At 35.8% G+C, this 22,565-nt stretch overlaps 1 long non-coding RNA gene across 2 annotated transcripts; it reads right to left on the bottom strand.

Annotated features, from left to right (window-relative positions):
• Nucleotides 1-5,448: 5,448 nt before the first annotated feature.
• Nucleotides 5,449-6,956, bottom strand: LOC120426656 (uncharacterized). 2 transcript variants are annotated; one of them, XR_008212089.1, is made up of 3 exons: nt 6,596-6,956; nt 6,330-6,400; nt 5,449-6,017 (listed from the first exon to the last, which is right to left on the bottom strand). It is a non-coding gene; the product is annotated as an uncharacterized LOC120426656 (long non-coding RNA). The 2 variants fall into 2 exon arrangements; XR_008212088.1 differs by having other exon boundaries at nt 5,451-6,017; nt 6,354-6,400.
• Nucleotides 6,957-22,565: the final 15,609 nt, after the last annotated feature.

Below are 22,565 nucleotides of genomic sequence, written 5' to 3' on the forward strand. Positions count from 1 at the left end.
GCAGGGGTTTCGGAATAGCGAACATGATCAAGTTTGGAAAATATCGAAGGAATCATGTGTTTGTGGTGAAAACATATTTTTTAAATTATTAATTTCCTAATGTGACTTCCTTGGCCTAATAAACACTGTAAACTAAAAAGTTATCATATCCAAAAAGCAAATAAAAAAAATACATATGATACAACATAAACGAAATAAATGTTCGATGTATCTGTTTCTAAAAAGAAAAAGTAATAAAAAAAAATTGTATCCAGATTTTTTGAAAAAATTTGGAGAGGAATTCAATTTGAATTTGTATTGGCGGTCAGTGTAACCTAAATGCAAGATGAACTAAAAATCTATTGTCTTTTTTTATTCAATGAAGATTGGAAACTGGTTTCAATTAACGAAATGTTGAGCTTTGTAGAAATTTGTTGTATTTTTAATTTTCTTATTTTTGATGTCAAATTCGGTTTCGGCGTCATTGGGTTTCCAGAAGCTAGTGCGTCCATCCCAGGAATTCCCGGGACAAAAATCCCGGGATTTTTCTAAAACCGGGAATTCCCGAATCCCGGGATTTTTTGTAATTTGTCCCGGGAAATCCCGAAACCCGAAAAGACGGTAATAACTAAATTCATGCCATTTCAATAACAAATACTGTTAAAATAACAGAAAGTGTTATGGAGTATTCTTGCAAAATCCAATTTTGCATAAGAGTTTACTAACAGTTTATGTTATCATAACAAAATTTGTTATTGGTATGATATTGATTACAAGCCAAAACAACTAAGGAATAAATTTTTTTGTTATGGAAGAATATCTCAAACTGTTATTGGGATGATCGGATTAGTTAATAAAATAACAAAAAATAATAACATAGATTTGTTCGAAGAATAATTAAACATGATGTTAGTCTGTTATTACAATAACAATCCAATAACAAAAAAATCACAACGGCGAATAACAAAACTTGTTATAAATAACATAAAATGTTATTGGCCTAGTATTTGCAAACATCAAAAATTGTTATTCCCAAGTTATTTCCGTCTGCTCGGGAATTGAAAAAAAAAACAAATTTTGGTCTGAAAATTCAGATTTGGTTGTAGAAATAGATGAACAGTTGAATACATAGTAAGCGATACGAATTTCAAAGCATTAAAATCTCAAAAAAAAAAACAAAAAAAGAGTATTATATTTACTTATATTTAGGATATTAATTTTTTTTTAAATATCCTATTAAATTATTTTTCATCAAATACCGACAAAATCTGGGGCAAATCAGGACAAATGTAACGAATTAAGACAGCTATTGAAGCCATTTTTTGCATAATGACTTCGGTTCAAACAGGAACAGATCATTATAATTCCTAGTATTCGATTTCCAATTATATTCCTCTAAAATCTCCTGTACCTATTCAGACTGTAGTCCTGATTTTCATCAGTTGGCGGTAGTAACATAAAGATAATTTGTAAAATATGTTTTATATAAAACAAGAAATTCAAAACTTATCTAAAATTTAACATTGAATGGAATCATTTTATTTGTTGTCGCTTGTTGTTTTTTTTTAGACATTTTCAAAGAAAATTTTCGAGCTTTTCTAGTCATGTCTAATAAAAAAATATATAAAAGAAATATATTCATTTAAAACACTTATTTAATTTGAATCACATTTGAATTAAAAATTTAAGTTCATTTAAAATCCAAAGCACAACAGAGGATAAAAAAACAATTTTTAATTTCTTTTAAGCTATTTCAAAACGGTCGTCCTTGTTTAGATTGAAGTGTAGATTGTCACTAATTAATATTATTCTGCTTATTCTATGATTTTAAGCTTGAAAACATATCAAATATTATGAAAACATAGATTTTATGACAGCTTTAAAAATTTCCCGGGATCCCGGGAATTCCCGGGATTTCAAAAATATTTTTCCCGTTTCCCGGGAAATTCAAAACCCGGGAAAATTGGACGCCCTACCAGAAGCGTTTATTACTTGCCAGTCTGCCAATTAATTACTCAAATTACTGGGCCAAAATGATTAATTACATAAATTACTTTATTACACTATAATCAAATCTTACCCTATTACTATTACTTTTCACTATAATAACAAAAACATAATTTAATTTGGAATAAATTTAAATATTTATTTCTACGGTTCTAAACTAAATTATTTATTAATAGCTCACTCGAAAGTTCTTTCAAAAATCAAACTTTTTAAAATAAAAACACTTAATATCAAGCGAAGGACAGACAGTTTTTTTTATTCAAAGTCTTTTGTACCAATCTGGATAATGTGAATTTCGTGTTAAATTTTTTTTGAAAATAACAGAATATTTTACAAAAGTTTCATGTTTACACATTGAAAATCGTTGATTGATCAAACGTCAAAATTGACCCCCACTAGAGGGCGCTGAAACCTGTGGTGATGTTTACGTTATATCCTACAGCTAGTAAATTGGTTTGAAATTTTGGAATGTGTTACTCTACCATAAAATTTACATAAGTATTAAATTATAATTTTCAGGTATTAAATAAGTAGCTCAATTGAAATGAACCAGAATATTTGTTTTATGGCCAATCTTACCTGTTCATTATCTGATTCTAAATTTCACGTTTTTTGAAGTCGCGTTATAATTAAAGCAAAAAATGGAATGCTTAGCTTTGAAACAAATTGCATACTAATTTTTCTTTCATATTTTTCATAATTTTTTTTGCAGAAATTAACTTCTGCAGATTTTGAAAAAAAAATAAAAAATTCTTATTTTTATTGTAATTGATTTTTAAATAGCTATCACTTGAAAACATTGCTTTTATCAATGATTATTAAGTAATTTTATTCATATTTTTATGATTATTTAATAAAAATGAATAGATTTTGGATTCACACATCATTTTCACTGGGTATATTTCATGGCGTTGCATTTTGTTGATAATAAGCTTAGCTCAACATCATGTTAAAAAAAAAAAATATTTATTACGTAATGCATAAATTTGGGATTTCTGGACCACCTCCCCCCTCGTAACAAAATTTCCATACAAATTTTAAAACTTTGTATGGAGACGTAATGAAAGAACGCCCCCTTTGGTGAATAAGGCCTTCTACATAAATGTTTTAATCTTTATTTTATAAATCTTTATGTGACACTCTTATTTTAAATAAAAAAATACTATTATAATAAATTATATATAAAAATTATAAAAAAAGGATCGTTGAACAAGTACAATTTAATTAAAAATACTTGTATTACTCAAAAATTACTTTAATTACTAATTAATTACATTAAATTACTATAATTACCATGAATTACTATGGACCATGGACCGAGCCACGTAGCCTAGTGGTAACGCTCCCTCCTAGTAAGCGGTAGATCGGGGTTCAAATCCCGGCTCGGACCAACACAACTGGTGATCGTTTCTCTTCTGGATTCGATTGCTTAGTAAAGGGAAGGTAGTGTATCGTCACAAACTGGACCTTATCACGACACCTTAGGAAGGCGACCTATGGAATGTTAACATTAACCTTAACATGTTAACATTAAGTTGAGAATGAAATTGCCACTGAATCCGCTTCGTAAATGCCGGCCCCGATACTCTTCAAGGGTGTTCCCCTCAGGAACGGGGAAAGATTTACTTTTACTAAGTAATTAATGAATTACTCAATTACCAGCTTACAATCAAAGTAATTATTAATTACTTGCCAGTCTGAGGCCTTGCTGGAAACCCTTGGTCATTATTTCACTACCGCCAAAATGCTATCTTGGATCTAAACATTCGAAATCACTTGAGAGTAGTTTAGAGGTCATAATTAAGCTCGATAATCGAGATTAAGACAACGAAAAAAAAAATAATCCGAAGATTCTATTACCTAAATGGTTTTTTCCAAGGTCTTTGTATAATGAAGTCTGGACAGTACATTGTATAACGCCTATTTAAGCTTTTTTTATCAAGCAAAGATTTTTAATCTTTTTTTAAATTTTGAATGGATCAGTGAGTCTTTCACTCAAAGTTTATGAAAAAATACGTTTATAAAATTATTGATATGTTGTGGATTTGGATAAGCAAAACTTTATTGAATTTTGCGATACTTTTTGTATCGATATCTCAAAAATCTAGCTAGAAATTTCAAACATAGTTTTTTTGCCAGCCCCTCAGCCAAGCAAAGGAACAAAAATGTTAAAATAAGATGTGTACTTGCCTAATTATTTTTTTACTACTAGAAGTTAAATTTAGAAAAAAAAACATATTTAAATTTTCGAAAGAGATAAGGGGACTAAAACAAAAACCATCGCTGGAATTTACTGAGAGAATTAGAAGAGATTAGAATAAAAAAACATTTTTGAGAAAATGTCGAGCGTAAGTTTTAAAATTCAGTTCAAAGTGTAAAAACAAATTTACATATTTTCATACAGTGCATCGTTTTGAAATTATAGTCAAGATGAGGTTAAAGTTTTTGAAAATCTATAATTAAAAAAATATTTTAAAATATTTTACGAAGGAAAAGCTCCATTGATTTTTTTCGAAAAGCTATGAAAATTTCGTACAATTTTCCATTGGCACCATCACGAAATTAAGTAGAATTTCTGTGATGAGGGGTTGGGGGTTTTAAGCAGGTATTAGACTATGACACACAAACAAACTCACACTTTTTCGTATTTGACAGTTTGCCAAACTCGAAAACAACTCAAAATGTATCCAGGCTGACGTCTCTGTGAACAAACAAATCAGGAAAACTGTAAAAAGTGCGAGTTTGTTTGTTTGTCATAGTCTAACACCTGCTTAAGGGTTTGTAACGATCCATATAAAAAGATTTGATTTTGTATGGGAAAAAATGCTTCAAAAATTGCTACGTCATGTATGGATGGTGCCCTTTTCAACATTGTTGGCTGGACTACTTGATACTGAGATGCAGTCTCATGACCCTCTAAAAAAGAGTTAGTTTTTTCCCAAGTTTCAATAAACTATTTGTACTACATTTTTCGAATGACGATATCTCGGAAATTATTGGGTCGATTTCACAACTCGATTTTTTTTAATTTGATGTCAGTAAACGCTACAGTATCGTCAAGGTATGATAGATTTGGGCTCCCTAAACACGCTGCAATTGACAGAATTTACTTTTACTAATTTGGTAATACCACTTTTTAAAGAAGTTTTTATCAAGCCGAAAAATATGAATCTCTCTTTCTTTATAATATTTTTGAAACATTCAGTGACCTAAATTTTATTCTACATCCCCGGCACCAATCGACAATCAATTTCCATAAAAATCTAAAACCCCCCATCAATGACCCAATCACGCCGCGCAATGCATGACATCATGCACTTCCAGAACACACCAGCCAGCCAGCGTGCCAGCGCGATAACATTCGACGATTTTATCGAAATCGCACCACTTTCCATTTTAACCACACCACTCGACTTCCTCCAAACACTACCATCTCCCTTTTGGAAAGTTCTACCGCCCCTCCCTCCTTCCCCATATAGCGTGTACTCACCACTTTCGATGTCGATGACGAGAAGAGTGAAAACGACGATTAATCCACATTTTAGAAACATTTTTCACCACCCGAATGTTGCCGCGCCGTGCTGTTGTTGCTGTTGCCACTGCTTCCACTGCTTCCTCACTTTGACCGTCTTCACCAGCGGCACACGAAATTCACTCCAATTCGTCGTCGCGCTGCTGCAAATTCTATTCTGCCGCACCGATGAGGGGTAGCGACGAGCTAGCACTTCTAACTCGTAACCAGGTCGTCGTCGTGAACGTTGTCATTGTGACCGACCCCGGGCTCTAACGCGCTGGACACCCCATCGACTTGCTCGTTGATAGCCCTGATGCTTGCACACAAATTTCACTTCACGGACTTTACTCTCTCGGTGTAGCGCGTAGTTGCGGAAATGCTCGAGCGTATTCAATCGAAAGCACTACCATCTGATCGCGCACTATCACTTGGCCAATTTGAACATCACTTGAACACGGCTTCAACAAGACCCCCCGAAGCACTGGAAGATGCGTTGTACTGCGGCTAAATGAAAAAGCTTGTAAGAAAAACTCAATTAGAAACCTAATCGTTCAATCGCGGCCAATCGGATCAATCGCCTCACAATTTCTTCTTCTTCGTTCGATCGACGGAACGCACTTCTCGCCGCGGCCCGCGGCCACGTGGACACCACACTCTTCCAAGGTGCGCTCACCACCAACAACAACTCTTCATAGCGGACGGACACCCACGCGCGACGACTAGGACCAACAGGACATGACTTGGGAACAAAGACCTCCCGCCACCGACGTCACCGCCACACAGCATCCTTTTTTGCACTCTTCTTGGTATTGGTGGGCACCAAACTCACACTGATTCTAGACTCGGAACTCACACACAGCTAACTGGGGGGCAACATTTCATGCTCTTCCACACTGGAACCTGAAACGAGATGAAAATGAGAAAGAAGAAAAAAAAAGTTATTATTTGCATCCTGACGGAATCTACGCACTAGACTTTTGAGTTTTTTAATTTGTTCAGGACTCCTTCGCTGAAGCGATTCGGAACAACACTTCACGTGACCCGCAGGTCCTGGAGGAACTTTCGCTTCGCGAAAATCTCCAACTTTTCGCTCACCAGCTGACTTTTTCATCCCCTTGAACTTGGAACCCCAAAACAGGTCGATCCGCGGTTCAAACAATCTCCCACTTCACGTCCTCACAACTTCCTTCAAACTACTCTAAAACCATCACTCAAACTTGAACCAACTCAGCGGAGTTCGACTGGCTGCTTCGCAGCGCACCGAGCTTCGTCAACAAAATTTCCAAACTTCCACGGAGGTTTTCCTTTGTTATCGCGATGCTAGTTTGGTTTTGTCAGGCAGGACGAAATCAGCGACGATATCTCACACAACCTCTGCTCGCGGGTACTGCTGCGCAGAAGCGGCATTCCAGCGTTCAGATTTCGATGGAAGGATCCTTGCACCAATACACCAACAGCAACATTCATGTTGAGTTGTTGAACAACAACAGCGCGAGCGGAGGGTAATCACCACACTCCTCTTGGCATGCTTTCACATGGCGGCCGCCGTGTTGGTCTGCTGGTCATATGTTTTTCGTTTTTGTTGGATTGTAGGATGGGGTGGGAAGGGGAGTGGAGTTTCCAGGGTGGGTGGAAGAGGGAGAGTGCGGGATGCTGTGGGTGAGAGTGTTGTAGTGATGTAGATGTGCGTGGGATCCAAGGACTCACGGAGAGAGGTTTCATGGTGGGCACTTGGTTCTGGAATAACATGTGATCTAAAAGCATGACAGGTTTTAAAAAAATAACTGTAAATTAATTAAATCGTGATAGTGAAGAGGGGAACAGCATCTAATTCCAGCTTGCCTCTTATGTTGCCACATCAGCACTTTGACGTTCTATTACAGCTGAGCAATTCTCTGAGATTTCGGTCATTCGATTTTTTTGTGTGTTTTTTTATGGATATTGAATATACTGAAAAAAAAATGACAGGCGATAATTTTTTTTGCGATTTTTAATTTCACTTTTTGTTACTAAAACTTGATTTTCAAAAAAACACTATTTTTATTTTTTTCATTTTCTGATATGTTTTAGCGGACATAAAATGCCAACTTTTCAGAAATTTCCAGAACGGGCAAAAAATATTTGACCGAGTTTTAATTTTTGAATCAAAAAATTTCAAAAAATCGGAATATTAGTCACACAAATTTTTCAACTTCATTTTGCGATGTAAAATCGAATTTGCAATCAAAAAGTACTTTAGTAAAATTTTGATAAAGTGCACCGTTTTCAAGTTATAGCCATTTTTAGGTAACTTTTTTGAAAATAGTCGCAGTTATTCATTTTTTAAAATAAGTGCCCATGTTTGCCCACTTTTGAAAAAAAAATATTTTTGAAAAGCTGAGAAAATTCTCTATACATTGCTTTTGTTGAACTTTGTTGATACGACCCTTAGTTGCTGAGATATTGCCTACAAAGTTTAAAAAACAGGAAAATTGATGTTTGCTAAGTCTCACCCAAACAACCTACCATTTTCTAATGTCGATATCTCAGCAACTAATGGTCCGATTTACAATGTTAAAATGTGAAACATTCGTGAAATTTTCCGAACATTTCAAAAACAATATTTTCAGTTTTTTTAATCAAGACTAACATTTTGAAAGGGCGTAATATTGAATGTTTGTCCCTTTTGAGATGTTAGTCTTGATTTAAAAAAAATAATTTTAAAATCAAGCATAACCTTTATAAAGGTCTTATTAAAAAAAAATTAAAAACTATCGAAAACTTTTAATTGTATTTGAGATATCTACAGTTGAAAATTACAGACTAATTAGGTGACACTTAGAAAAACTCATTTGCATTGATTCGAATTCTTTGATTTTAGAAACTATTTGTCCAATTTACAAAATCTCAGAGAGTAATTTTGTTCAGCTTATAAAATATTTTTTAAATATTTTTTTTCTTTTATTAATTTGAAATTTTGAAAATCGAAAAATGTTAACATTTCCGAAAATGATAACCTAAAAGTGACTATTACTCAAAAACCCGATTTAATATCACCAGAGGTGAAATCTTTTTAGACTAAACCTCGAATGCCATTTTTTTATTTCAGAGGTACATTCTGGGTCGCAAGATAATTATATTTAATTAAGAAAAACTTATTGGATTGACATTATTAGAAAAAAATAAAGGGTACTCAGTCTTTAATGTTAGTCTATGATTAACTTGAAAAAAATATATATCGATATTGCACTTTGTCGATCTATTATGAGAAGCCAGAAAGCACACTTTCACGCGCAGCGTAAAATGCGCAATCGTAAATGTGCTGGCGTTTATGCGTCGACTTGACGACTTGTCGATCTTTCGAGCGAGAACGTGCCGGGACTTCGAATTTGATGTTCAGTATATGATTCTGTATAAAACCAATAATTTAATAGGAAAAAATAGGGTAAAAATAAGACGAAAAACACTAATATGGCTATATCTCTGAAATACATTTTGGAAAAGCTTCAAATTTTGGGCCCAAGCAGTTTATGGCGCATGTTTTCGAATGGATTTTTGTTTGAAACTGATTTTTTTTAATTTGATAGTGTTATTTGTAAAATAGTCCAAAAAATACCTCTAAAAATGGCTTTGACCACATTTGCTGGTCGAAAATTGTGAATCGAAAAATAAAATGTTCGTCTCCGACCCCACGGCTACAGATCTGACTTATAAAAATTGTGGGTTTTACGAGCGGTTTTCCAGTGATGGAAGACACAAATTTTTAAGAGCGGATACAGACATCGCTCAAGTATTTCAGAAAAAGAGCTCTCAAAAATCAGACTTTGAGTTCCGGGTTTCGGGCCAAAATTCAATCGAAAGAGCGCATCTAAACCTTCAATTTATTTCTGAGAAAAGCGTTATTCCAAAAGCAAACCTTAAACCTTTCTTTTGTAAGAAAGGCAAAAGGTACAATTTGTAAAAAAATTGGTTAGTGGCTTGTGCATAAACCACGTGGCCTTTTTGGGGGGAGATGGAGGGGGGGGGGCTGCCGAAAAACCACGTTCCATACAAAAAGTTGAAATTTGTGTGGATAAAAAGTCACGCCAGAGGGGAGGGAGGGTTTAAAATTCCAAATTTAAAGGCCACGTGGTTTATGCACGAGCCCTAAAGTACTTATAGATTGCAAATTGAATTTTACCTTAAAGAATATTTTTTTTAATGTTTTTACCACACTTCTGATGTTTTAAAAACACATTTTCATTCAAATTCATACCTATGGAACCAGATTTTGCACTTTCATGCACCATGACTTAAAAGGTGTTTTGTTTAGTCCCATAAAACAAATCAAAAAAGGCCGAAAATTTAAAAAATACGTAATTTGAGAATCACACTCTTAGTGAAAAAACAAAAAAATTAGAGAAAGTGTATTTTTGTAGAATGCATCTATTTTTTTTAATTGTCCTAATTATAATCCACAACTTTGCCCAGACACCAAATCGATCAGGAAATCCCATTTTAAAATACAGACTATCATATCTACAGCTTTTTTTTTTTTTTTTTGAAGAGGTCCTATAAACGAAATTTTTCTTTTTTGCTTTTTAGTGTTTTTGAATACCCCTGACTCAAACCGGTTTTAAAACACCCAAAAAGCAAAAATTGAGAATTGTGTATAGGACATTAAAAAAAAACTCGAGATATATACACGCATCCATTTGGTATGGCCAGCCCGTAATATTGTATGTAGGCTTGTATGGATAAACTAATGATGCAAAATTGCCTTTTTGACATGGGATGTTTATTTGCCAAAGTTTCATCCAAATCAAAAAATAGAAATTTAGCAAAATCGCATAATAATTTCCAAAAACCTATGTTCTCTTTTATAAACAAATAACACAAAAAGTGGTAAATAAATTTTATACCTTTAACATTTAAACATGCTTCGGAAATCTTGTACAATCGAAGGTAAGATATCAAGAATTTATCTTGTTTAGTTTATGTTTGTTTCTGGCAGTATTTGGCCTATTCTATCACCTCCTATCATTACATTTTACCTATCTAATTTTTTTCATGTTTTTGCAGTTACTTTTTATTTATTTTTTGCTTGTTTTTCACGTTTTTCACATTTTCTGCTATAAAGTGGCACCATTATCATTTAAATTGTAAAAAATTGCGTAGATGCATAGTCTGGGACACTAGAAAAATTACTGCATACTTCTTTTTACATAAAATATAGGAAATGTTAATAAAAAACACAGCCAAAGTTGACCCCTATAAAAATAACATTTTTAAAAACATTCGCAAAGTTACATAAAACAAGTAAAACTTCCAACCAATAAATTTTCTAAAATTTTAAGAGTTCTACTTTCCAATGCTTCTTAAAAATCAAAAAATGGTTGAAAAATGGATTTTTGCCGATTTTTTGAATCGAAGCCCGTTTAAAGGCGGGGTTGGGTTGTAGAGGGTTAAATATTACCAGAAATTGATTTGAAAAAAATCAACAGGTACACATTTTTGACAAATAGTTTTCATGAAAAAAGGGCAATTAGGAACTGGTGATAGTTTTGTTAGTTTCAGTTGAATTTGATTTTTATAAACATTAATTTTAATAAAATTACACAAAAAGAGGTAATATTCAACCATTTAATTTTCAACCTCCCAAAATTCACCAAATATGTTGTATAATTTTTTTTTGCAATTCCGTCGTGAAACTACTTACTTTTCCTGTCATTCTTGAACGACGAAATAGCCTACTTTTCTGTACCAAAAATAACAGAAACGAATAGCAACACTTTTCAAAATAAATGCTGAAAAGTTCTACTTTTCAGCACTGAAATGGGTGCTGAAAAGTTGAACTTTTCAGCACTTGTTTCGAAAAGTAACACTTTTCAACATTGTTTTGATTTAAACGATTTATTGACAAATACATGAAAATTTGATTTAAAATTTCACTCAATGGGTGTTTTTCGGAATTGCAAAAAATGTTGTATGGAACTCGTTGCAAAACTTGATTTTTTCAGCACTCGTCGTATTTATCCAACTCGGTGAACCTCGTTGGATAAATGTACGACTCGTGCTGAAAAAATCCTCTTTTTGCAACTTGTTGCATAAACTACTATTTCGACACCATAAACCATGTAATAAAAAAATACGTTTTTATTTTTTTTACATGACATTTAAAAATAATTGATAAAATATACAGTATGAGATATTTTTATTTGTTTGTCTGGTTATGGACCAGACCCTTTCTCCATCCAATCTGCTGTTTCTCACTATTTAAACAAATTATTTTGCAAAACTTTTGATGGATTCTTGTTTCATCACTTCCACCTGAGCAATTTATTACTTGATTTCAGTTGAAAACGCCTTTTAAGAGGTTGTTATTGTATGTCAATGTAATGAGAAGCCAACATTAGATGCACGATGGAATTACATGCAGGTCACATGAATCGAGTTGCGGATAGTCCAAATAATTGATTCTCACAACAATTCTCAGTCAATGCTTTCCAAAAATATAGCATCAGAATTCACCCATCGTCAAATAAAATAAAACAACCCGCCGTAAAACTCCAAATCAATATTGATTGCCGCGCTTCCAAGGAGCCAAAACCTTTTGTAACCAACAGACACAGAAACGACGACCTTGTAAAGTTCATCGTCCAGCCGAGCCGGTCCCCAAAGACCGACCTCCCCCCAACTAAAAAACATACTTCGAACTCTCAGAACGGAGTGGAAACAAAGTGAGTGGAGCAAACACAGTCAGCAGTTGGGAAAAAAACGATTTCTGAACTGAAATTAATTGACCCTGAAAGTGATTTCCGGAATAGACGAGTTTGAGTTACACAGTTCTGTATAGCCTTCCAGTAAGCAAAAAGCGAGAAGAAGATGGAGCCGAGATCGTCATAAAAAGTGATATGAACGCTCGAGCAAGCCTGATGGATGGACGGAATCAGGGACGGAACGTAACACCACATTCCGAACAATCAAAGACTGGTTAGGGCTCCACCATTAGACGATGGGGAGAGGTGTCCGGTGATGCGGGAGGAACTCGCCACGCACATATATCACTACTCAATAACTGCGCAGTAAATCGGTTTCAATCAGTCCCTTCAAGTGGAGTGGAAATCCAGATCCAGAGGTGCAGAACAATAAACAGCTCTGTCCAGCAGGGGTCCGAGAGATGTGTTCAAAGGGTCGTTACACAACGTAGGCTAATTAATTCCTTCTTCCCGGGAATCATTGATGCTCGTATACGGTATCGGACAGACACAAAGACTGTTTCTAGTGATGCTGAATGGGCCGGCCTTTGAGCAGAGCTTAGCACAAGCGCAGGGGGATGATGCTTTCCAATGAAAAGCCATATCGATTAGATGGAAATTACCGCGCGCGCGAGGGATAACTCGGGTATTGAATTGGCTCTAATCGGTTTGATTGGCGGTGGAAGGGAAGAGCGAGAGAGAGTGATTCGCACTAATAATTGCGAATGTTGGATTTATGGGACGAACGGGTTCGATGACAGCTCAAATAAGCCAGAATTGAATGCTTCATTTCGTTGGAATGTCTCGTTATCGAGTTGAGTGTGTTCTGGACTGGTATCAATTCATTTGTAATTACGTTGTTTTAAGCGATTCTACAAATTTGTTATAATTGGATGAGTTAAGTGTTCATTAAACATTGGCGTAAATTTGTGGAAAATTTATCTGATTATTCAATCAAACATATTTACGATTCCATATAAAATTTTCAGTACCTAATTGGAGTTACTATGCAAGTATACTCAAACGCTAGTCCGAACTATTTCATACAAAGAAGTTCAAAAAACGGATGTTTTTCAGCAATTAAAGTTAATTAACTTGGACCTAACATTGCTGTTTTGTCTTTGTAAGCACCTAACCGGCAAAACTAGGACACAATTAGGTGTATACCTTCTGCTTTCCACCGCAAACCAACCACAATTCTTCAAGGTTTCAGCTCCCCCCACCCGAAATTAGCTGTTATTCTGCGCCGACGTTAACAGCAGTCTCTTTTTCAGCAGAGCTGAAAATTCAATTAATTGAACTTCCTTAGCCGGCTTCTTAATAGGCCACGGAGCGCATTTTCGCGAGGCCATGCCTCAATAATTACTGTTGTACTCGTTTTTGTTGTTGTTGAGGCTGACGAACATTTCATGTGGCCATGATGCAATCCTCCAATAGCGGGTCCGAAACAATCGAATGGAACAAATTGAAAAGGTACGGCAAATTTACCCTGTTCACAGCTGGTAATTTAGCCCAGCCAAAATATCTCAAGGTTCCTTGAACTTCGTCAGGACAGTTCAGGGGGGTCACCTCACTTCTGCGATATACGTGCTTATTGAATTTTCGTCCTCTACCCCCTCAACAAAAAAAAAATCGTGTACATCGTCCTTGTATCATCGGTTTCAGCAGGGGATGGAGTGAGGACCTTTAAAGGATACCCACCGAAAAAACTGGAGCGAGGGAAAATGCGGGCGGATGGAGGACGTGTCGGCGAGGAGGATGATGTTCACCAGAGTTCGCTGACTTTGTGGGATCACCGCCACTCAGTTCGGTTCCTGCGCGGGAACCGAAACTCGCACACCAGCAAATACCCACCAGTGATATGCGTTTCAGGACACGCGGTGATGTCAACACACGCGTTTAATTTTTGGGACGAACGTAGCGTAGATAATTGATTATTACATCAATACGTTGGTAATTATTTCAATCCAACAACATATTTTTGAATGGATTAAATAGAGCTTCTAAATAATCAAAAAATACTAATAAGAAAGTTAAAAAAATAAACGGCAGAAGAAAAATAACATGGTTTATCCCCAACCTCAAAAACAGAGTTCAGATCTACAGGATAACAAAAAATAATTAAATGTACAAGGTGGCCACTCAAATTCAATCTTTCAATTTTCGATTTGTTCACGAGTTTCCAGTTTCTTGAATACATGAAATTTCGAGAAAAAAAACGTTCAAAATTTGTGTTCGTCGTAAATCTCTTGTATACAGTCTAACTCGATTATCGGAAGCTCGATTTTCCGAAATTCAATCATCCGAAAGTTTTTTAGGAACTTTGGATAACACTGTCCTATAAAAAATTAAAAAAAAAATACTGCGCAATCTCAACTCGAGGGAAACATGAAGTTTGTGGTCACCAGAAACACGTGCACCTTGATTTTTTTTCAAAAATATTTAGACAGGGCCGAATGGTTTTTCTCCAAAGTTTGCATGGAGAATTAGATTGATAAACTTAAGGGCCTATATCTAAGATTATTAATCAAAAAATATTAATTTCAGAAATTAAATTATTTCGATATAATAATATATTTGCATTTGGAAACGTGTTTTGATTGATTTGTCTTGGTCCTATTTTATTTTTTTAGTTTTCTTTGAAAGAATTAAGGTAAAAAATTTAAACCGAAATATTAAATTCAAACTTTTCATTTAATTTCAATGAAATCTCGAAATAAATTTCTGAACAAAACTGGCAACACCTTTTTATACATGTGTTGGTGATGGGACTGGGCCATTCGGCAGAAAATTATTCGGCAGAATGACATTCGGCGGAAAGCCGAACGGCAGAAAAACAATCGGCGGAATGGGTCATTCGGCAGAAAAGGTCATTCGGCAGAAAATACGTTTGGCAGAAAAACTTGTTCGGCAGAAAATCAATTGGCAGAATGTCATTAGGCGGAATGGTACAAATGGCAGAATAACTCGTTAGGCCGAATAAGTCGTTTGGCAGAATGTCATTGAGCGGAATAGTACAAATGGCAGAATAACTCATTGGGCCGAATAAGTCGTTCAGCAGAAAACCATTCGGCAGAAAGCTTTGTTTGGCAGGATCTCTTCTTAGTTGGAAACGTTGGAAAACAATACACAAAACATTAATGAATTAAAAAATCAATTTGTTTACACTCAAAATCAAAGTACAAAAAGATCACATTTTCGCGGTACTTTTGTACACCTTGCTGAGTCCGTCCATCGTTTGTCGTCCGTGCAACCGTACGACGTCAAAATTCAAAATATCAATATTTTTCGACATTGTTAAGCGGTTTTCTAGCGACGACGCACGGTTTTGTTATTCAGGTCCATTGTGGTGTGCTGTAATTTCGGTTTTCGAGCTTCAGCATTGTCTTGGCGTTTCTCTATTGCGTGATTTCTACTCGAAACTAGGTGTCCACAGGTTTGAAACGGTAAAGGTGAGAACAAGATTATTCGTTTGACGCAGTGGTGGACGCAGCACTTTGGGCCAAAGGAATCAGCATGTGCCGGTTGTTACCTTCTTGAAGCCACTGAAAGAATGTTTGATCTAAATGAAATGTGCTTCAAAATTTATAAAATTTTGTGGCACAATCATTGACGTCCTACTTGGCAGTCATTGATTAATGACGATTTCCATAACTTTACAAGGAATGGGATAATCGTTACCAAAAGGCATGTGTAGGGCACTATTCTAAACAACTTGTTGAAGGAATTTTGTCAAAATATTGAAACCGACGCAAAATTTATATCTTTGAACGAAAAATCATGACAATGATGGAAGTCCTCACGTTAAGATAATCCAAACCTCTGTTTACAATTATTTATCGTTCCGAGAAAAACGAGTTTTAAAGTTTGATCTTGAATAAACAAAAACGAGAGCCCGCAATGTAAACAATAACAATTACGTTTTGTTTGGTTGACCATTATGTGCATTGCCCCGAAGTTTGGCTGAATTTGGTTGCCGGAGTCCCGAAATATAATTGAAAAGGTTTACGGTAGTCGAGCTCGTATCTGTGTCAAACGCTTTCTGACCTGAAATCCCTTTGGCCAATTGGGTCCTAAAATGAAGTTTAAATTTGTGATATTATTGGTCATAACGATAAAGCTTATTTTTCTGAGTACAATGACCCTTTGAACGACCGCAAAGTATTTAAAATGGATTTTTAATTCAATTTTTAAAAAACCCTTGAAAATGATATTATGTATATCGAAAGGTAAAACAAAATTTTCGTTTTAATTGCTACTGGGACTGATAAGCCGAGAACTAAATTTGAGAATTGATCCACCAGTTAAAAAATTAACTTCACGGTCCTTCTTGACAGGAAAGGTCCTACTTGACAGCCCGTTCCAAGGGGACCTTAGTTGACCCATCGAAAAAATGTTGTCTTGTCAATTTTTTTTTTGCATTAAAATGAAAAAAAGTGATCACAAATGGTTTTTTATCGTGTTTTTTACAGTTGTTCATAAAAATTTACATAGGGCTTTAGTACCCAATTGTCGCACATACATCAAATTTCAGGCTGTGTTAAAAAGTTTAAAACTTCTTTCATATGGAAAGTGACAAAAATGCACGAAGTTTTTTTTTTGGTTTTAATGGAATATCTCAGTATTGAAAACTAATTTTGGGGGTCTGTTTCTATAATGGTACGTTCGTTTGAGGGCTTATTTCGCACTGAGTGCCGCACTCAGAGCTGTCAAAGTGTTTGTTTGAATAAACTCGCGCTAGTTCCACACGAGTTTCACCGCCATCTTGGAACTGAAACTCTAGTGCTTTTCGATATATTTTTCAGTTTGATGCGAGTTCCACGCACACTGACAAATGACGTTCGATTTAACCAAAACTGGCACCGACGAGTGCGTCACTCAGTGCCGCACCGGCTCTTTAAACGAACGTACCATAAGTTTACAATAAACTAGCGCTCCTATTCCGTGTACGTATCGGTTGTTGCGTTTGACACGGAATACGTAATCGATTTGAATTGAATTCCGTTGCAGAATTCCGATTGGTTGACTGGGAATAATTTTCACTTGTACTGCACAAAATTTCAAAATTCTAATGATAATGGCAAACACGACAATGCATTGCATTGCATTGCAATGTAGGTTAGGGTAGAGTAGTCGTCAATGAGACACGGGGAACAATGATAAAATGGCTCTCACAAGTAGTAGTTTCATATTTTGGGGAAAGGTGTGTCTCGATACACGTCTGCCATAATAGTGGCTTTGGTTATGGAAGCTCCCTTGAAAAGTTATTCATTAATGTTCGATTCTGGGGTGTAAAAGTAAATTGTGGACAAAAATTAGTTTTTCGCTCATAGGCTGCCATAAACACCAAAACTAACATTTCTCCAGATTTTTTTCGACGTTTCATAGGGAATGAGTTGGGGTACAATGTCCTTTCATTTGGTTTGACCAAAATTAAGAATATACCCAGAATCCAGGGCTGCCTCATTGTTCCCCACTCCTTTCAGCCCATGGGTAACAATGAGACACTTTGATTTTTCTTCTTTTCAAAATCTATGTAACTAGGGCGTCCAATTTTCCCGGGTTTTGGATTTCCCGGGAAACGGGAAAAATATTTTTGAAATCCCGGGAATTCCCGGGATTCCGGGAATTTTGAAAACATCAATAAAATCTATGTTTTCAAGCTAAAAATCATGGATTTAGCTCAATACTGTTCATTGGTGAAAATCTACTCTTCAATCTGAACAAGAATAGCCGTTTTTAGATAGCTTGAAAGATTAGTTTTTGTTCTTTGTTGTGCTTTGGTTTTTCAATGTATCAAAATATTTAATCCAGTGTGATTCAAATTAAATAAGTCTCTTATAAATACATATTTTTAATTTTTTATATGACATGACCAGAAAAGCTTCAACATTTTTTTAAAATGTCTAAAACAACAAATAAAAAAATAGCAAAAAAAAATAGCAAATAAAATCATACCAACAAATGTAAAAATCTGTTTCTGTTTTAACCGAAATCAATCAGAAAAATCAAAACATTATGAAAAAAAATAAACTAAAACAGCTGTTCTGATTCGATACATTTGTCTTGGTTGCCAAAGATGTTTCATAAAAAAATATTTAAAATTACTTTTTTTCAATTTAAATTCATGAATATAAAAGTGAAGAGAAAATATTTCAAGCGCTAGGCAATTTACGGCAATTTACGGATCTAATAAGTATTTTCTATAAGTAAAATCAATGCTGATATATGCTTAATATTTTATTTTTATTTTTTAATCGTTGTTCATCTATTTCCACAAAAAAAATCTGAATTTCCAGACCAAAATTTGATATTTTTCACCGATTTCGGGGATTCCCGGTATAAAATATAAAAATCCCGGGATTCGGGAATTCCTGGTTTTGGAAAAATCCCGGGAATTTTGTCCCGGGAATTCCCGGGATGGACGCACTATATGTAACTCTTTCAAAATATTAATTGAAAGTGATTTTTGGCATATTTATTTAGTTTTAACTCCATTTAACAAAAAATATAATGTTTTTTTGGTATAAATATATGGATTTTACAAAATTCTAATACTTTTTGGTATAACTTTTGTAATTAAAGTTTCAAGTTGGTAAAATTGCTTTAAAATAATTAAGGCAAGTTACCTGCAACGGAACAATACAAAAACATGACGTTTTATTAGAAAATAATTGATTTTCGTAGAGTGTTTCATTGTTCCTGCCAAGTGCGTCTATAATGAGACAGTTGAATAACTCGGGCTGTAGACGTAATACCGATGTCATATTTTGGTCAATGTTGGTACACATTAAAAGAAAGTAAAGTATGTAAAAAAAGTATTTACACCCCTTGGGCACTATGCACATTTTGTGATGAAACATATAAACAATTAAAAGTTTGACAAAAACCTAGTACTACGTTTTATTCAGAAACTCATGCCGAACATTTTGCTATAAAAAGCTCATGAAAAGATGATTTCTATAAAAAGTTATATAACAAATACTATTACAGAAATCAAAAAAGGTGCAAAAAAAGTTTGTACACCTTTCGAAAAATTAACATAAATAAAGTTATTTGTTGAAAAATCACCATGATTCCAGTCTCCCAACTCCAAATAGGCATCTTTGACTGATTAAAAAAATAGTTTGGATTGAATATAAAGTTTACTACTTACTTAGTATGAAAGTTTATATAACTCTGGAAATTCTATATAAAACTTATCTAAACTTAATTACCAAAGAATCAAAATATTACCATATATTACCATAGAATTGCTAAATAAACATTCTGGAGTGGGTATAACACCGTTTTGTGGGTATTTGTATCGATAGAATAGATTTTTCGTTGGAATTTCGTTTAAACCCGGAATTTCGTCGTCGGAAAATCCGCCAACATCCGAACAGGTCCACTGTTCACAAGCCAATCTATAAGGCATCGGAAAGGGCATACAATTTCCGATCTTTTGATACCCATACATCTAGGTTTTCTATAAAACCCACGTTTTTAAATACTTAGGCAAAAACGTTGTTATGGTTTCGTTTGAGCAATCTGCCAAAAATGTATGGACTTTCGTAATTTTTGTTCTCGTGGCTCAAACTGGGCAAAAAGCCCAGGTATTTAAAAACGTGGGTTTTTTAGAAAACCTAGATGTATGGCTATCAAAAGATCGAAAATTGTATGCTCTTTTAAAGATTTGTCTGGTCACGCCTTCCGTCGTATAAGCTCAGTCCAGGTTGTCTCACTGGGTCCTGTCTCGATAAAGTTGCTGGTAGGAAGTTAGACAAAAATGACTTTGTCTGCCAAATATTATTCTGCCTTATGATTTATTCTGCTTAGTGATCTTTTCTGCCATTTGTTTGTCTGCCTTCTGTACTTTTCTGCCATATGAACCTTTCTGCCTTATGTGCTTTTCTGCTTATCGACGTTCCGCCGAATGACCCTGTCTGCCATTTGACCTTTTCTGCCAAACATTTTTCTGCCATTCGTACTTTTCCGCCGAATGTACTTTCTGCCGAATGTTTGTCTGCCGAATGACCTTTTCTGCCTTTTGGTTGTCTGCCGAACGTCATTCCGCCGACCGTCATTCTGCCGAATGGCCCAGTCCCGTTGGTGATAGCTTTGATCTGATGGCAAAGTATCTCCAAATACTCATCCAACGCGACAGTCTGGAAAAAAAAATCAATTAAGTTTTTTTCAACAATAGAACAGTTATTTAAATGTTTAAGTGACGAAAAACGAAGAATAGAAACAACACTTATATTACTGAGTCTGCGATCAGCAGAGAAGCGAGTCAGACGTGCATCCCTCAAACACCAAAAAAAAAGCAAAAAATGCCTCACGGCAAGAAAAAGAGGCGGTCCTCACCAGCAGGTTCGGCAGATTTGAAGAAGCTAAAGAATGCCGAAGCGCTACCTGCAAAGCCAGGCAGTTTGAGCAAGGACGCTCAAGATTCGTCTGGAAACCAGTTCGCTACCCTCCCTGTGGACGTGAGCGAGAAGGAAACATTTGAACGACGGGAAAAGGTGCCACCCATTGTTGTGAAAACATCGTCATCAGATTCGGTGCGAAAGTGGCTGACCGGGTTTATCAAATCTGGTGCTTTACGAGCTTCCATTCGCTTGTGTGCTGACGGACTCAAAATTCTGCTACCTACCAGAAAGGATTACAACTACGTTCGGGATTTCCTGAACAACACAAAGATTGAATACTACAGCCATGACGATCCAGGTAAACGCCCCATGAAGCAGGTCCTCCGAGGCCTGTACGACATGGATGTGAGTGTGCTGAAAGAAGAGCTCAAAACTCTTAAGTTGAACGTGATCGAAGTCTTCAAGATGACGAGACACAACAAGGACATCAAGTATCGTGATCAACTGTACCTGGTTCATCTCGAGAAAGGATCGACAACGCCGTCTGAGCTGAAAGCAGTTCGGGCAATTTTCAACATCATCGTGACTTGGGAACGTTATCGTCCAGTGCACCGTGACGTGACACAGTGTTCGAACTGCTTGCAGTTTGGACATGGTGGAAGGAACTGTTTCATCAAGAGTCGTTGTGCAACCTGCGGAGGTGAGCACAAAACTCAAGCTTGCAACACAATCAACGAGAACATCGAAGCCAAATGCTTCAATTGCGGCGGCGACCATTCGGCTAAGAATCGGAGCTGCCCAAAACGTGCTGAGTTTGTAAAAATTCGGCAGCAAGCGACGACGAGGCACCAACCAAATCGTCGCAAAACACCACCAGCATACACGGACGTGGATTTTCCTGCTTTGGCGTCACCAGGAGCAGGATCTGTTCGAGTAGTTACAAATCTGCAGCCATTGTCGTTGAATCAGCGGCTAAAAGTTGCAGAGAAAACAACACCTCCTGGCTTCAGTCAGCAACCGAGGGAAAACCAACCAGCATCAACGGGTGAAGGCAGTAGTGACCTGTTTTCACCACAAGAACTTCTGAACATTTTCATCGAGATGACAACAACACTGCGTGGGTGCAAAACTCGCCAGGAACACCCAAAGGAAAAATATATCTCAAAATCTGCAACATTGGATTTGCTGCAGAATATGTCACATTTTATAACATTTTTTGCAGCAAGCCCGTAGATTATTTTTGCCCGCGTGTAAAAATTTCAGCGATCTGCAGTTCTCACCAACACATATAATGCTGGCCCGTCCCCGAGCAACACTCCAAAGAGAAGCATATGTTGGTGCTCTTTCACTCACTTTTCATCAAGCGTCCATAGGGGGATGGCGTCGCTATTTTTAGACCACATTTTCCACTTTTTCTCATCGAAACCGACTACTTTATCGACTTCATTTTGCTGGGCGAGATAGGACGCCGTCTATTTTTAGACGATGACTCAGCACTTTTCCACTCTTGCGCTTAAAAAAACCAGGTGGCAGCACGATGTAACGCCACGTCCCTATGGCGCGGTGGTAGCGTGTCGGATCAATAACCAAGAAGTTGGTGGTTCAATCCTTGTTCTGTTAAGTGTTTTTTTTTGTGAAATACAACCAAAAAGCCGTCGGTAATGTCGATAATTGTCGGTAACGGGCAAAAATGTCATACTCCTATATCGCAAAAAATGCATGAGGACAGATTTCATGCAGATTCTGCTATACTTTCATGCCGCCATGCATCACAATCATGCGACTGCCAGTTGGGTGAACAAGTAAGAACGCTTGGAGGATTTATCTTAAAATACAGTTCGTAGTTTACTCGTTTTAATGATTTTGAATATTTCAATGAATTTACTTTATTTAGTTTTAAGTTAGGATTAGCTGTCAAATTGATTTTTTTTTCTTTTTTACCCAAATGTATTCGATTCAATGCAAAAATGTAAAACAATTTTAAGTAAATAAATGAAT

The sequence above is a fragment of the Culex pipiens genome, chromosome 2, assembly GCF_016801865.2.
Source record: "Culex pipiens pallens isolate TS chromosome 2, TS_CPP_V2, whole genome shotgun sequence".
Classification (NCBI taxonomy): Eukaryota; Metazoa; Arthropoda; class Insecta; order Diptera; family Culicidae; genus Culex; species Culex pipiens.